The 12,893-nt window shown below is 41.0% G+C and overlaps 1 long non-coding RNA gene across 1 annotated transcript; it reads right to left on the reverse strand.

The window, feature by feature from the left end:
• Window positions 1–213: 213 nt before the first annotated feature.
• LOC117550665 lies at window positions 214–12,556 on the reverse strand. Its single transcript, XR_004569680.1, has 3 exons — window positions 10,786–12,556; window positions 9,634–10,030; window positions 214–477 (listed from the first exon to the last, which is right to left on the reverse strand). It is a non-coding gene; the product is annotated as an uncharacterized LOC117550665 (long non-coding RNA).
• Between the last annotated feature and the right edge of the window lie 337 nt (window positions 12,557–12,893).

Here is a 12,893-nt window from a genome sequence, read left to right on the forward strand (position 1 = left end):
GTGTGTTTATATTGTTTGTCTGTTTTTGTTACTGTGCACTTTGACAGGGTTGCACTCCACAAACATTGTTGTATATGTTTCTGCAAATGACAATAAATGCTTTCTAATCGCACCAAGGTGTATCCGGATGGATGTGGTTCTGTAAAGCGACCTTGGGTCCCCTGAAAGGCGTTATATAAGTTATTATTATGATTATGTGTATCCCCACTCCCCTTTAGCTAATGTTACTCACCACGGTCACCAGATGTCGTGCGGTCACCACTTTGTGCTCCGGAGGAAACGGAGAGTCCAGCAGAGCGGGCGGCATCGCTTTGGATAAAAACCCGGCAGGAGGCTGAGGATGAAGGTGATGATGAAGATGATGAAGGTGAAGGTGGTGGAGGTGTTTGGGTTCTGGGAGGTTTTCCACTTCCTGATGGAGGAGACTGGAGCGACGAGACGGGAAGAGACGCAGCTCGTGATCTCCAGAGGACGATTCTGACGAGAGAAGAAGGAGTGAGGGGAAACAAAGATGGAGGACGAGTGCTGGTGAGCTGATCATATCCAATAAGATAAGATGCACTTTATTAATCCCAATAGCTGTCGATTTGTTTGTTCCAGCAGAAGAGCCAAAGACAGCTTAATGTTAACTGAGAAGCATGCATACAAACAATATTAAAGATTACAAAAATACACAATGTATAAAATACACATCCTGTAACAGTTCTGACGATATAGCAGCAGGTATATATTACACAGTTATTAACGGCATATATATATATATATATATATATATATATATATATATATATTGCACATAGTTGGTATTTAACAACAAGGGGTGTTATAGTCTTCTTTAACTAACACACATCCTGCGTCTCGAGCAGCGTTTCCGCGAGGCGGGCGTCTTGCCTTATTCAGCTCACCCTGAACTCGAGCCGAGGGCGTCCAAAAAACGCTTGAAATGACAAAAAGGAAAAAGGACAAGGACATCCCTCTGTTGGAGAGGCAAAGGAGTCTGGTGGGATTATTTTCGCCTCCAGCAAAGCGTGTTCCTGTGACGGAAAGTGTACTGCCGGCGAGCCTTGGCGGGGGGTGCTAGTGGAGCACGCGCGAGAACTACGAGCGCCGGAGCCTCGCAGCGGCGAAACTGAGGCTTCGTGGTAAACCGTGGTAACATGAAGAGCCGAAAGATCCGACTCACTAAAAAGAGCCGGGATTCCCATCACTAATACGTAAGAGATAGTATCTCTAAGGGACGGCTCAATTCAAAATTCAAGTCAGGTTACATCTAACGGTCCGTCCACACAGCAGCTTTAAACAAATCTTCCAACGCTTCCAACGCTTCTCTGCCCATTGACTTTGAATGGGGATGACGTCACTTTGCCTCGCTTTTCGCCGAACTGCATTGTGGGGGAGCGAAGCGAAGATTTCCAGGATTCAAAAGTTGAGCAATGTTCAACTTTTGAAGCTGAGCTGGAAGCGTCAGCCAATCAAATCCCGTTTATGCAAATCTGACAGTAGAAGCGCTAGCCAATCAAACCGCGTGTAAGCAGGGAGAGCCAGACCACAGTTCATTTCCTCATATTCCAAACGAGAAATTACGGAAGCAAATCACCCGGTTCTTTACGACCAGAACTATTAACGGGATACAAACCGGAGGAACCAGGCATGGAGGGAGGTGGCAGAGACAGTGGGGGAAACTGGTAGGTTTTCGCCTGTTTGGGGAGTTTATATATATATATATATATATATATATATATATATATATATATTGCTCGCATAAAATCCCCGGGGTTTTTTTGCTTTGTATGTCGGGGGCGGGAGATTCATGTGATTGGTTGTTGGTCGCGTTGCTCGCAAAAAATCCCCAAGCTTTCAGACACGCCCAGCTCCAAGATTTTCAAGATTTTTGAAAAGCTGCTGTGTGGACGTACCGTAACTCAGAGAATTAAAGATTTATTTCAACAGATGAAATGGAAACCTGGACACACGAATAAAGAACGTTTTTTTTAGTAGTAGTTTAAAGTGGACCTATCATGCTATATTTGATTTTGGGTCCTTAGCTTGAAAAAAATAAAGAAGAGGAGGCGGAGCTAATGCCTGATCAGAATTCTACCGGAGATAAAGTTAAATTCTGCTGTGATGAAATGCCATCCTGTTCTAAACCACATCAAGAATGATTTCTGAAACAGTATGGAGCTCAAATGCTTTCTCTCTTGCGGGTTCATCACAAGGTGAGTTCCTTTTTTATGTCCTGCTTTTTAAACACATGCTCTCTCCAGTACAGGTTAGCTCGGAGTGTTAGCGAGGCTAATGTAAACAAAGACGTCCAAAACACGGCAGGCATTGTTTCTGAGAGCAACTTTCTGCGGGTCCGCCGACATCAGTTCGGATGGAATCTGTATCCGCTCGTTGTTCCCCGTTTTTAAAAGATTTGGGTACGGAGGAAAAGAGAGAGGGTTTTATTTTCTGACGCTGCATGAGTTCCCCGACACACCGGGGACACACCGGGGACACACCGGGGACGCACCGGGGACGCACCGGGGACGCACCGGGGACGCACCGGGGACACACCGGGGACGCACCGGGGACACACCGGGGACACATGGTGATTTATAAAAGACATCACAAAGTGCATTTTGGACGATAGGTCCCCTTTTAAATGATAGAAGATTAAATAGTTTATCCATTTGTAAATCTTGGACCTTCCATAATCAAGGTATCCACTGCTAACACTGAACACCTGAAATATTGGGGTATATAGTTTTGTTGTTGCATTTTCAAAGACTTCACCTCCACATGTTGACGAAGGCTTTATCTAAACTTCATTTTGGACTTTTAAGACTCCGAGAACAGGAAGAAGAAATGAGGAGAGGATTCACTCTTCATTATCGTGCTATTTAAAACACATTTAGCAGAAGAAGAAGAAGAAGAAGAAGAAGAAGAAGAAGAAGAAGAGAAGAAGAAGAAGAAGAAGAAGAAGAAGAAGAAGAAGAAGAAGAAGAAGAAGAAGAAGAAGAAGAAGAAGAAGAAGAAGAAGAAGAAGAAGAAGAGGAAGAAGAAGAAGAAGAAGAAGAAGAAGAAGAGGAATCCCCGACGCTGCACTCAGCGAGCCGTGAGGAATGTGAACGCTGCATAATTCATTCAGTCAAAGAGAGTCTACAGAGTGAAGCACCGGCAGCATCCGGATCCGTCTATTTAAAGAAAACACAAACAGAGAACCTCCAGACACTGCACAGAGCCCATCTGATGGTTTATAGGATATCACATGTGAATTATTCTGCTAATCAATGAGAGTTTAAGTCGTTTTTCAGTGAAATGTCAGAAAATGTCCCTTTTAACCGAAAGAATCTGGAGATTTGCTGCTTTTTCTCTGTTTTATATCATAAAGTGAATATCTGACAAAACAAGACGTCAACTTGGACATTTTCACTGTTTTCTGGCGTTGTATAGACCAACTGATCCATCCAGAAAATACATCATAATGAGAATAGTGAGTTGAAGCCCCACTAAAAGTAAAGAAATGCGTATAGTCGTATGTTTTCGAGGAAGTCTGTAATATTTCCACGACTGTTGTCTGTTCTTTTTTGGCCAAATCCACCTGGCTCTATCCTTTTCAAATGTGTTCAGATTATCACAGTTGTTATGAAGGCAAGGCAAGTTTATTTATATAGCACTTTTCAACACAAGGCAATTCAAAGTGCTTTACAAAAATGAAAGACATTAAGAAAATGGCATTTAAAATCAGTCATTAAAAAGAAAAGCTAATAAAATAAACATTAAAAGAAAAAGTACATGGATAAAAGTTACAGTGCAGTCTAAGATGTGAATAGTTCAATTAAAAGCAGCGACAAAAAGAAAAGTCTTTAGCCTGGATTTAAAAGTAGTCAGAGTTGCAGCGGACCTGCAGGTTTCTGGGAGTTTGTTCCAGATATTTGGAGCATAATAACTGAACGCTGCTTCTCCATGTTTAGTTCTGACTCTGGGGACAGAAAGCTGACCAGTCCCTGAAGACCTGAGAGATCTGGATGGTTCATCATTTAGCAGGAGGTCAGAAATGTATTTTGGGCCTAAACCATTCAGTGCTTTATAAACCAGCAGCAGTATTTAGAAATCTATTCTTTGACACACAGGAAGCCAGTGTCAAGACTTCAGAACAGGAGTTGGAAGAGATATTGGTGCTTGCATCCCTACTGTATTAAATAGGGTAAAAATACAACAGCCAGATGAATCACACGGGCACAGATCTGACTTTATTGTATTTTGTCTTTTTCTGTCTTTTGTTTCATGTTTTATTTTGAAAGGTCTTCACTTCCTGTCTTTGGTTTTCTGTCTGCGTTGTGTCTTGTCTTTAGATCTGTCTGTGGTTCCCTGTCGTTAGTTTCCCTGGTGTGTCTGATTACCCGAGTGTTTTCTCCTCCCTCCTCACCTGTGTCTTGTTTGGATAATTAGTCTCGTGTGTATTTAAGTTCTGGTTTGTCTGTCTTTGTCGGTTCGTCTTGTGTTTGGACTTGGTCTTCGGTGAGTGTTCTGTTCTGTCTTTGTTTCTAGTATAGCCTTGAAATAAAGGAGATATTTTTGACACTTAAATCTGCATTTGGGTCCTGCTTCCTGCACACAGCGTAACACACACAGGCACATATCTCCTGTTAGTCTGGATAAAAGGTTTCCACTACAACGCCAGGGAGGATTCTCTGGAGGGTTCCAGACGTCTGCAGCGTCGGCGGTCTGTTTGCCAGGAAATAAAGCGAGAGGAGAATCTGAGACAGTGCCGCCTCGACTTCTGTCTGCCAACAACACAACGTCTCTGAGAGCCAGAACTCTGCTGAGTGACTAACATGCAGACAGGAGGACAGAAATACAACCATGCTGGGTTTGACGGCTCACAAAAGGCAGTCTCTTGTGTGAGCTTACTGTGTTGGGAAAGGTGACATGCATTGAAATTAATTAGGGGTGCACCGAATGGGAAATTCTTGGCCGAAACCGATACCGAAAATAGGAAACAGTTGGCCGAATGCCGAAAGGCCGAAAATGATTAATAGAAATATATATATATATAATGTATACATCTTTTACCAATGTTGTTCAGCTACCTGATTATGGAAATAGACATGATTATGGCAAAACTTCACTTAAATAATAATCACTATTATGGGTCCATAAAACATTTATTCAGCACTTTTGAATGCATACAGTACATTTATATATGTCATGTATTATTGCTAAAAAACATTATATCGCAGTCTTAGTGTCGCCAACTCGTTTCTAATATGCAAAGACAACAAATGCGTCTATGATGTATTTTCGATCAGACGAGATCTCTCTCCCCCGTCTGTGTGCGAGGGGGCGGGGCAGTTTACACACACGCAGCTGCTACATGCAGCGGAGCACACTGCGGAGATGGCGGAGAGAACGCGCTCCGAGGTGTGGTTCAACTTGACCCGTCTCGATGTGGAGAATACTTGTTACCATAAGTGCAATAAGAGTTTAGCATGTAAGCACGAGCAATTTGTCTAAACATTTAGCAAAAGTGCACCGCATGCAGACGGAGGAATGCACCGGGTTCCACTGTCTTTCTAGCAGCTCTGTAGCCCCATCCACGAGTAACGTTTCCACGTCAGGTGTTATGTATGCTAGCAGCAACACACGGAGTTAACTACATGATACAAACATGGGTTAATGATTAGAGGAAACTGAGTTATTTAGTTTGTTAAAATTTCAGCTATTCTGTTTACAGTCTGTCATCAGATTATTTAATAACATTTGTTAAAGGCTCAGGGCAATCTCGATGACAAAGGTCAATGTCCCCCCCCCCCCTGTGAGCCAGCCGCGAGCATGGTCGCCGCGTCTTTATTACGTCATCACAACAACACGTTAGGTTACCAACGTAAGCCTGTTCTGACATTCGGTGATATTTTTTCGGTGCTAAAACCCTTTCGGCCGAAAGGGCCTTTTTAACCATTTTCGGCCGATAATTTTCGGTGGCCGAATATTCGGTGCATCCCTAAAATTAAGCAACATTTGCTGGTTCCAACGTGTGAAACATGGAGATGTGAAGCTTTTGTTGCACTGCATGATCGTAAATTGAATATTTGTTGGGTTATTGAGACATTTGAAGACGTGACCTTGGGTTGTGGGGAAAAGAATATTCCAATGGTTTGCCTTTCTTGAGAAAAATGGCAATATCCCTACTGAGTTAAGAAAAAGGAGCATTTTTGGGGGTTTTCTGATCAATTGGAAAAAGTCAAATTGCACCAATCAGAACGATCTTGTGACTGAAAATAAATAATGAACCAGTTCTTATTAATCATAATATGTAAAGATGACTTAAAATGGGACTGAATGCATCGGCTTAGTGTTCACAGACGGAGAGACTTCTCTCTGGCTTTTTCTCCCTAACGATAGAATGCTGGTTGCTATAGACGCCGGGCTGAGCTGCGATCTGATTGGATAGTGGAGTCGACCCCCGGGGCAGACAGCCAATCAGAGGTGGAGTTAGAGAGGGCTCAACTTGTATGGAGACATGCTCCCTAACACCTACACACACACACGAAAAACACTGCATCTAGTGTTGATTTAAGGTTAATAAAAATAGTAAAATATGTGATTAAAACTGAATTATTGTTTGCTATAATTCAGAGAAAACAGAACAACGCTCCAGTTACGTTTACTTTCATTAATACAGATATAAGCTTCAGTTTTTTGGTTAAAAAATAAAATGAATTCGCTCTGATTGGTTAGTTGGCCTGCTCTGTTGTGATTGGTCAACCACTCAGGCTAAGGGGCGGGACATCTCTAGCACGTACAATGTGTTGGATCGCTAGCCAATAGGAGCGCGAGTGTTCAATAGGGATGTCACCGTGTTCTGGAAGTAAACAAATGAGTCCAATGGAGGCGATTCGTGGAGCATTGCAGACTATTCAAATATATATAAATGTCACAAGGAACTACTTCACAGCAAAGGGAAAACCCCCAAAAGCATAATAGGACCCCAATAAAGGAACGTTTATTAATACTTGAGAAAGTCACCGCGAGTTACGAGCCCTAATAGTCGCTAAGTCTCAACTCGTTGTTTGTCTAAATATTCTCTAAAAGGGCAAATGAACTGAGTTAAGAATCAACGCTCTCCAGATAATGTGTGAAGTTACTGATATGGCGGCACACCCTAGTGTTAGTTATCATACCGTGTTCTTGCACCCTACTGACAACTGTGATGGTGTGGGAGACAAAGGTGCTAACAGGAGCACCTACAAGTTCATTTCTAAAAGATCACTTGTGGACCAATCGCCCTTTTTTCGCAAAATATGGAAGACGTCATTTGTTGCTGGGGACGTTAAAGTGAGCATTATTCCAACCTCCATTACAACATTTAGCAATCGCACAGGAAACACGATATTAAAGACCCTGTGAGTTTATATAACAACCTTCACAGCCAGGGAAGGTACATGATTTGAGTGAACTGATGATATGTTATGAATGATAAATTAAAATGTGCTCTGTCACCTCATTCACACCAACGCAACTCCGGTTCAAGCTCCGTGCTAGAGCTTTTCAGGTTCAGAACCGGTTCTTCGGTTTAGCTCCGGTTCTTTTCACACCGCCCAGAGTCCGACTGGTGCTGCGTCATTGCGTCATCGTTTGCGCCATGACGTAACCGTTTGCGTGCCTGCTTCATAAAACCCCTCACAGCTGACACCGACAACAACAACAATGGCCGATTGTGCTCCAGCTTCCTCTGCACCTCTTCAGAAGACCAGGTTCCCAGCAGGTAGCTGGTCTCTTCAGTGGACCACTGCTGCTGTTAAGTTTCTCCATCGTTGTGTACAAGCTGGATAAAACGCGGGCTTGTTGTTGTTGTTCAGGAGTTGATCCCGCCCCTGCCCCCGCCTCGACGTAAGCGTGACGTATGCGGTGCTTTTGCTCTGGCCGGACAATTTTTTGGTGCTTGAAACGAACCGGATTCCGGAGCTAAGAGGCGGCTCCGCTGCGGTGTGAAGAGGAAAACCCGGTGCTTTTCAAGCTCCAGTTCCGAACCGGCCCTGAAACACCGTTGGTGTGAATGAGGTAACAGAGAGGCGAAGTCCCTCCCTTTCCGGGGGAGCTCCATCTTACTTCAGAAAGATTATGTATTGAAGTCAATGGAGAGAGAAAGATTATCTTTTGATCCCGTTTGAATTGTGCCACGAATTACACACATGATGTTTGTCAATTTAAAAGATCATTTTGCAAAGTCAAAAAAATTAAAATGTGTCGTAAAACTGAAGTAACACTTGTTTTTGTGTGAAACGCTCAATGAACTGGATCTCTGGTCTCAGACGGGAAGCGAAAGAACGAGCAAGAGGTATGATTACTGGTATGATAACAACCTGGTACTAAGCACACAGGCATCTTGTTCAAGTTCATTTATTTTAGCCATCTCTTATATTTAGTGGAGGGAATAAATCAGTTATGACATCACTTACTCTGGGATGTGTAGTCTTTCTAGTTGCGTATTTTTCATAGTCTTATATTTCAACAGTTTTACGACAAACTGTGACTTTTTTGACGTGGAAATTATTTTTTAAGATTGACAAACATCATGTGTGTAATTCGTGTCACAATTCAAACGGGATTGAAAGATAATCTTTCTCTCTCCGTTGACTTCAATACATCATTTTTCCGAAATAAGGTCCCATGGGGCGGAAGTAGATGGGCGGGACTTCGCCTCTATGTTAATAAAATATTAGCTTTAAAACCTTAGGAGGTCCATCCTGACTAAACTCCCTCAACAGCAGTGTGATACTCGTAATACGCCACATAATACTACACTAACATTACTTATTATTTACCGTTTTTCTCCGACATTTTGACCCAGAATTTTATGTTTAACTAATTGATTACTTAAAAATACTTTATATATGAATGAAGGTGTTGTTCATCATCACTGTGGGTCTTCTTTGCTTCATACATGTAGACAATAGTTAGCAAAAAGCATATTCTTCTGCATCTGTTCTCATGTTGTAGGATCACTCCACAAAATAAATTCCTGTGGAAGACTTGTGAAAATCTAACCTTCATTATTTCCCATTTAATGACAAACGATCACATGACTGATACTAGGGCTGCTCAATTCATCGCATTGTAATCGCGATTACGATTATGGCTTGCAACGATTACGAAAACAACGTAATCGAAATAAAACGAAAATTCTTTTTTTTTTTGGGGGTTTTCAGTTGAAAACTTAAAGTTCAGGGAAATCAACTGTTCAAAAAAAAAATTAATAATCGCAATTACAATTATTGACCCAAATAATCGAGGTTATGATTTTAACCATAATCGAGCAGCCCTAACTGATACACCATATTGTTATTATATTCCTGTCATATGTGTGAGCTTCTGTTGTGCCTGATTTCAGGGCACCAGCCAACATTATAGGATCACATTAGATTAACAGGTAACATAATATATCTGGTTTTATTTCCATCTCAAATTATAGAGGTCATTTTATCTGAGCAACACAAATAAATGCTCACATGTAAAGATATAAGCATTTCTGGCTCATTATGACGAGGTTAATGACGACAGAAAGGAGCATAAATAACAGCCACCCATATGAGCCCCATTTCTACTAGTATGTCTAATCTAAGCAGCATGCAGACAACAGGGGCTTACCTGTGATCAGCAGCTGTGTCCATATGAGACCCAAGAACAGAAACATGGTGAAGAATCCTCCTCTTCTGTGGTTCATGCTCCCGTCCTTTCTGCAGCTCACACTGAAATAAATCTGCTCCTGCAGCTTCTGCTCTCTGTGCTGTTAGTACGCATCAACATCAAGGAGGTGTGTATGTCCGTGCATGTATGGCTGCAGCATGAGGGAGAGCTCCGGAGATCCGCTCCACAAACACCGACCCCTGTGACGCTCCTTCCCCGCCCTGAGGTGCCCTTCAGCGGACTGACGAGAGGAGGAAGAGCCGCCGATCAGCCGCGGAGCTCCGGGAGAAACAGAGGGGGTTTTAGTTAACATGTGATGTTCAGAGAGGGAAGGGGTGTGAAGAGGAGCAGGTGGAGGCTGGGGGAGATGGAGAGAGAGAGGGAGGGAGGGAGGGGAGGAGAAAAGGGAGGGGAGGAGGAAGAAGATGAATAAAAAAATATAATAAAAAAATGTTTATTTTTACTTTATTTTCGTGTATTATTATTTTTTAATATGTCAGTCAAATCTGATCTAGATCTAAACTGCTGATTGTATTTGTTTTAGTTGGATCAACTACTAAGATAGCTTATCACAATGTAAAGCACATATTTAATTACAAATGTATTGAAATCAAATTGATTTATTTGATTGATTGATTGATTGTGCATTTTTCTTGTATTTTTAATTACATGTATTCATTTGCTGTCTGTCAATTCAATGCTTTAATCCAGAGCTAAACTACTGATTTGATTGACTTGTATTATATATTTATGTAGATCCCCTTTAGCAACTAAGATAGCCCATAATACTGTAAAACTAATATTACAATAAAATCAAACGCAAAAGGAAAATAAATACTTAAAAAATACATATAAATTATAAAAATACTAACTAATATTTGACAATTTTAAGCAAAAACTGTCTAAAATCTCAAAATAATAGTAAAAATAATAATAAAAAACGGCAAATACATTTAAATTAAATCAAATAAAGGATGCCTTAAATGTATTAGCTTATCAATTAGTTATATAACTATACAATATTATAGAAAACTATTTCTCGTTACGGTTATTATGCTAGTTTAGCTACTATGCTAATGTGGCATGTTTCATTAGCATGCTAATAACCGTTACCTCGTTTTTCTGTCGAGTCAAAGTTTAGAGTGGGATAAAAATATCCGAATTAACGTCCGTCTGTGGCGAGAATAGTTTTACAACACTTGATGAATTGATATAAAACAAAAATAAAAAGAATATTAACTAATTTCTAAGATATCCCAACTTAGTAGCTTCAGGTAGCTGCACTTCGAAGTAGCATTAATTAGCTAATGCAAAAGTATGTACCCGTACATGGCCCCACAACGCATGCGCAGTTAAGTTCCCCCTTAAGCCCCGCCTCCTATCTCCTGCTCTGTCAGTCAGTTGAATGGAGATAGAAATTCTAAACTCTGGATTCAGCTTTTAGTGCATTTTACAACTTTAACACCCTAATGATTAAAATAAGGGCTATAAAAGAGTTCGTGCTGTGTAGTTTGTTTAGCTAAAAAAAGATTATCCGCTGGTTTACAGACGTCTCCTTCCTAATGTAAGTCAAATGGAAAAACATCTTCTTCACGGTGAATTTTGGAGCAGGAAAAAGACAATACAAAATGTGTAGAGAGGTAAAGTGAAGAGGACTGCAACAGAAAGAACAGGAGTGACCTCTGCTGGTAATACAGTGCATGTATTTATCAGGATTTCTATAAAGCAGCTTGTATGTTTTGTAAAGAAGCCTTTAAAGTTGTAATCATCCAGAAAATGAGCAGAAAGGGCTCCTTACACCGATAGACATATTAATATAATGCATTAACAATATGATATATACAATTCTGCACTCTGAGTACTTGTGCTTTTTTTTTTAACCTTTATTTAACCAGATGAAAAAGCATTGAAATAAAATCTAATTTTCAATGCTGGCCAAGAAGGCAGCAACGTTACACATAAGTTAACACATAACACAAACATATACAATACAGAGAACACAACTAAGTAAACAAAAGACGAAAAGCAGTCACTATTGAGCACATTAGGACAGTAAGAAAGGTACACTACTTATTACTGCAAGAGCAGCTGGTGGTAAGGATCTCAGATAACTTCAATTTAAAACCGGCTGTAGGGACAAGTGCGCTCAGTTTGAGGCGTAACTGAAGGTCATTCCTTTTCCCAGCCTCAGTCCGCACGGCACGAACCTGGACCCGTATCCAGGCTCTGGGTCTGAGGTTGTAAGAGTCACAAACTGGAGCAGATCTGGCACATAGGCCTATGTAGAGTGGAAGCTTTCCTAAAATGGCTTTATACATTAATAAAAACCAATGCTGCATCCTAAGTGAGGACCATCCAGTTAGTCTACAGTGTGCAATGATGAGTCCTATACGGTGCATTTGATATATAACGCAGTGCAGCATGGTGGGTGAAGTTTTAAGTGTTAATTTCATGTTACTGTTGTTCTTACTTTGAGTATGTTTCCATTATAGTTCTATATATATCTTCAAATCGGCTTTTTTTGACTTCTTATCCTCCATAAGGAAGGTGGTGGCAAAGTCCATATAGGGACTTTGCTTGGCCACTGGAACCAGTTCAAGTCCCGGAAAGACCAAGTGTGTCCCTGAGCAAGGCACCGTTCCCTACACTGCTCGCGGGCGCCGTACATAATGGCAGCACACTGCTCCTAACACTAGGATGGGTCAAATGCAGAGAAACCGTTTTGTTACATAGTTCCTGTACTACGTAACGACAATAAGTTGAATCTTCAATCTTCTTCAATGACTTGGATAATGAGGTATGAGAGTGTTTTCCTGTATTCCGAGTCATTTCCTGTAAACTATGTTCAAGTGGAAGCATGTCCGAACATATCTCCGCCCACATACACGCACGCACGCACGCAAACACACATATTTCACTAGAAGGGATTTTTCCCGGAAAGAGAAACTCTCCTTCTCCCCTTTGCAGTAGAGAAGGAGAGTGGCTGGTTAATACTTTTTAGAAGATGTGTAAATGATAAATATGACTGTGTAAGGACACAACCCTTACTGCTGCTTTGTGGTTGTTGTTTTGTAATGAAAAGTATTAACCCTGCAATGCAAATCAATTATGAAAAGGAAAAAAACGTTATTGATACATTTAAATTATTAAAAGAGACTTTGGCCATTTTAATTAATTATGTATGTGTTGTCTTTTGTTAGAGATTGTTATAATGTTTACAT

Source organism: Gymnodraco acuticeps, unplaced genomic scaffold, assembly GCF_902827175.1.
Source record: "Gymnodraco acuticeps unplaced genomic scaffold, fGymAcu1.1, whole genome shotgun sequence".
Taxonomy (NCBI): Eukaryota; Metazoa; Chordata; class Actinopteri; order Perciformes; family Bathydraconidae; genus Gymnodraco; species Gymnodraco acuticeps.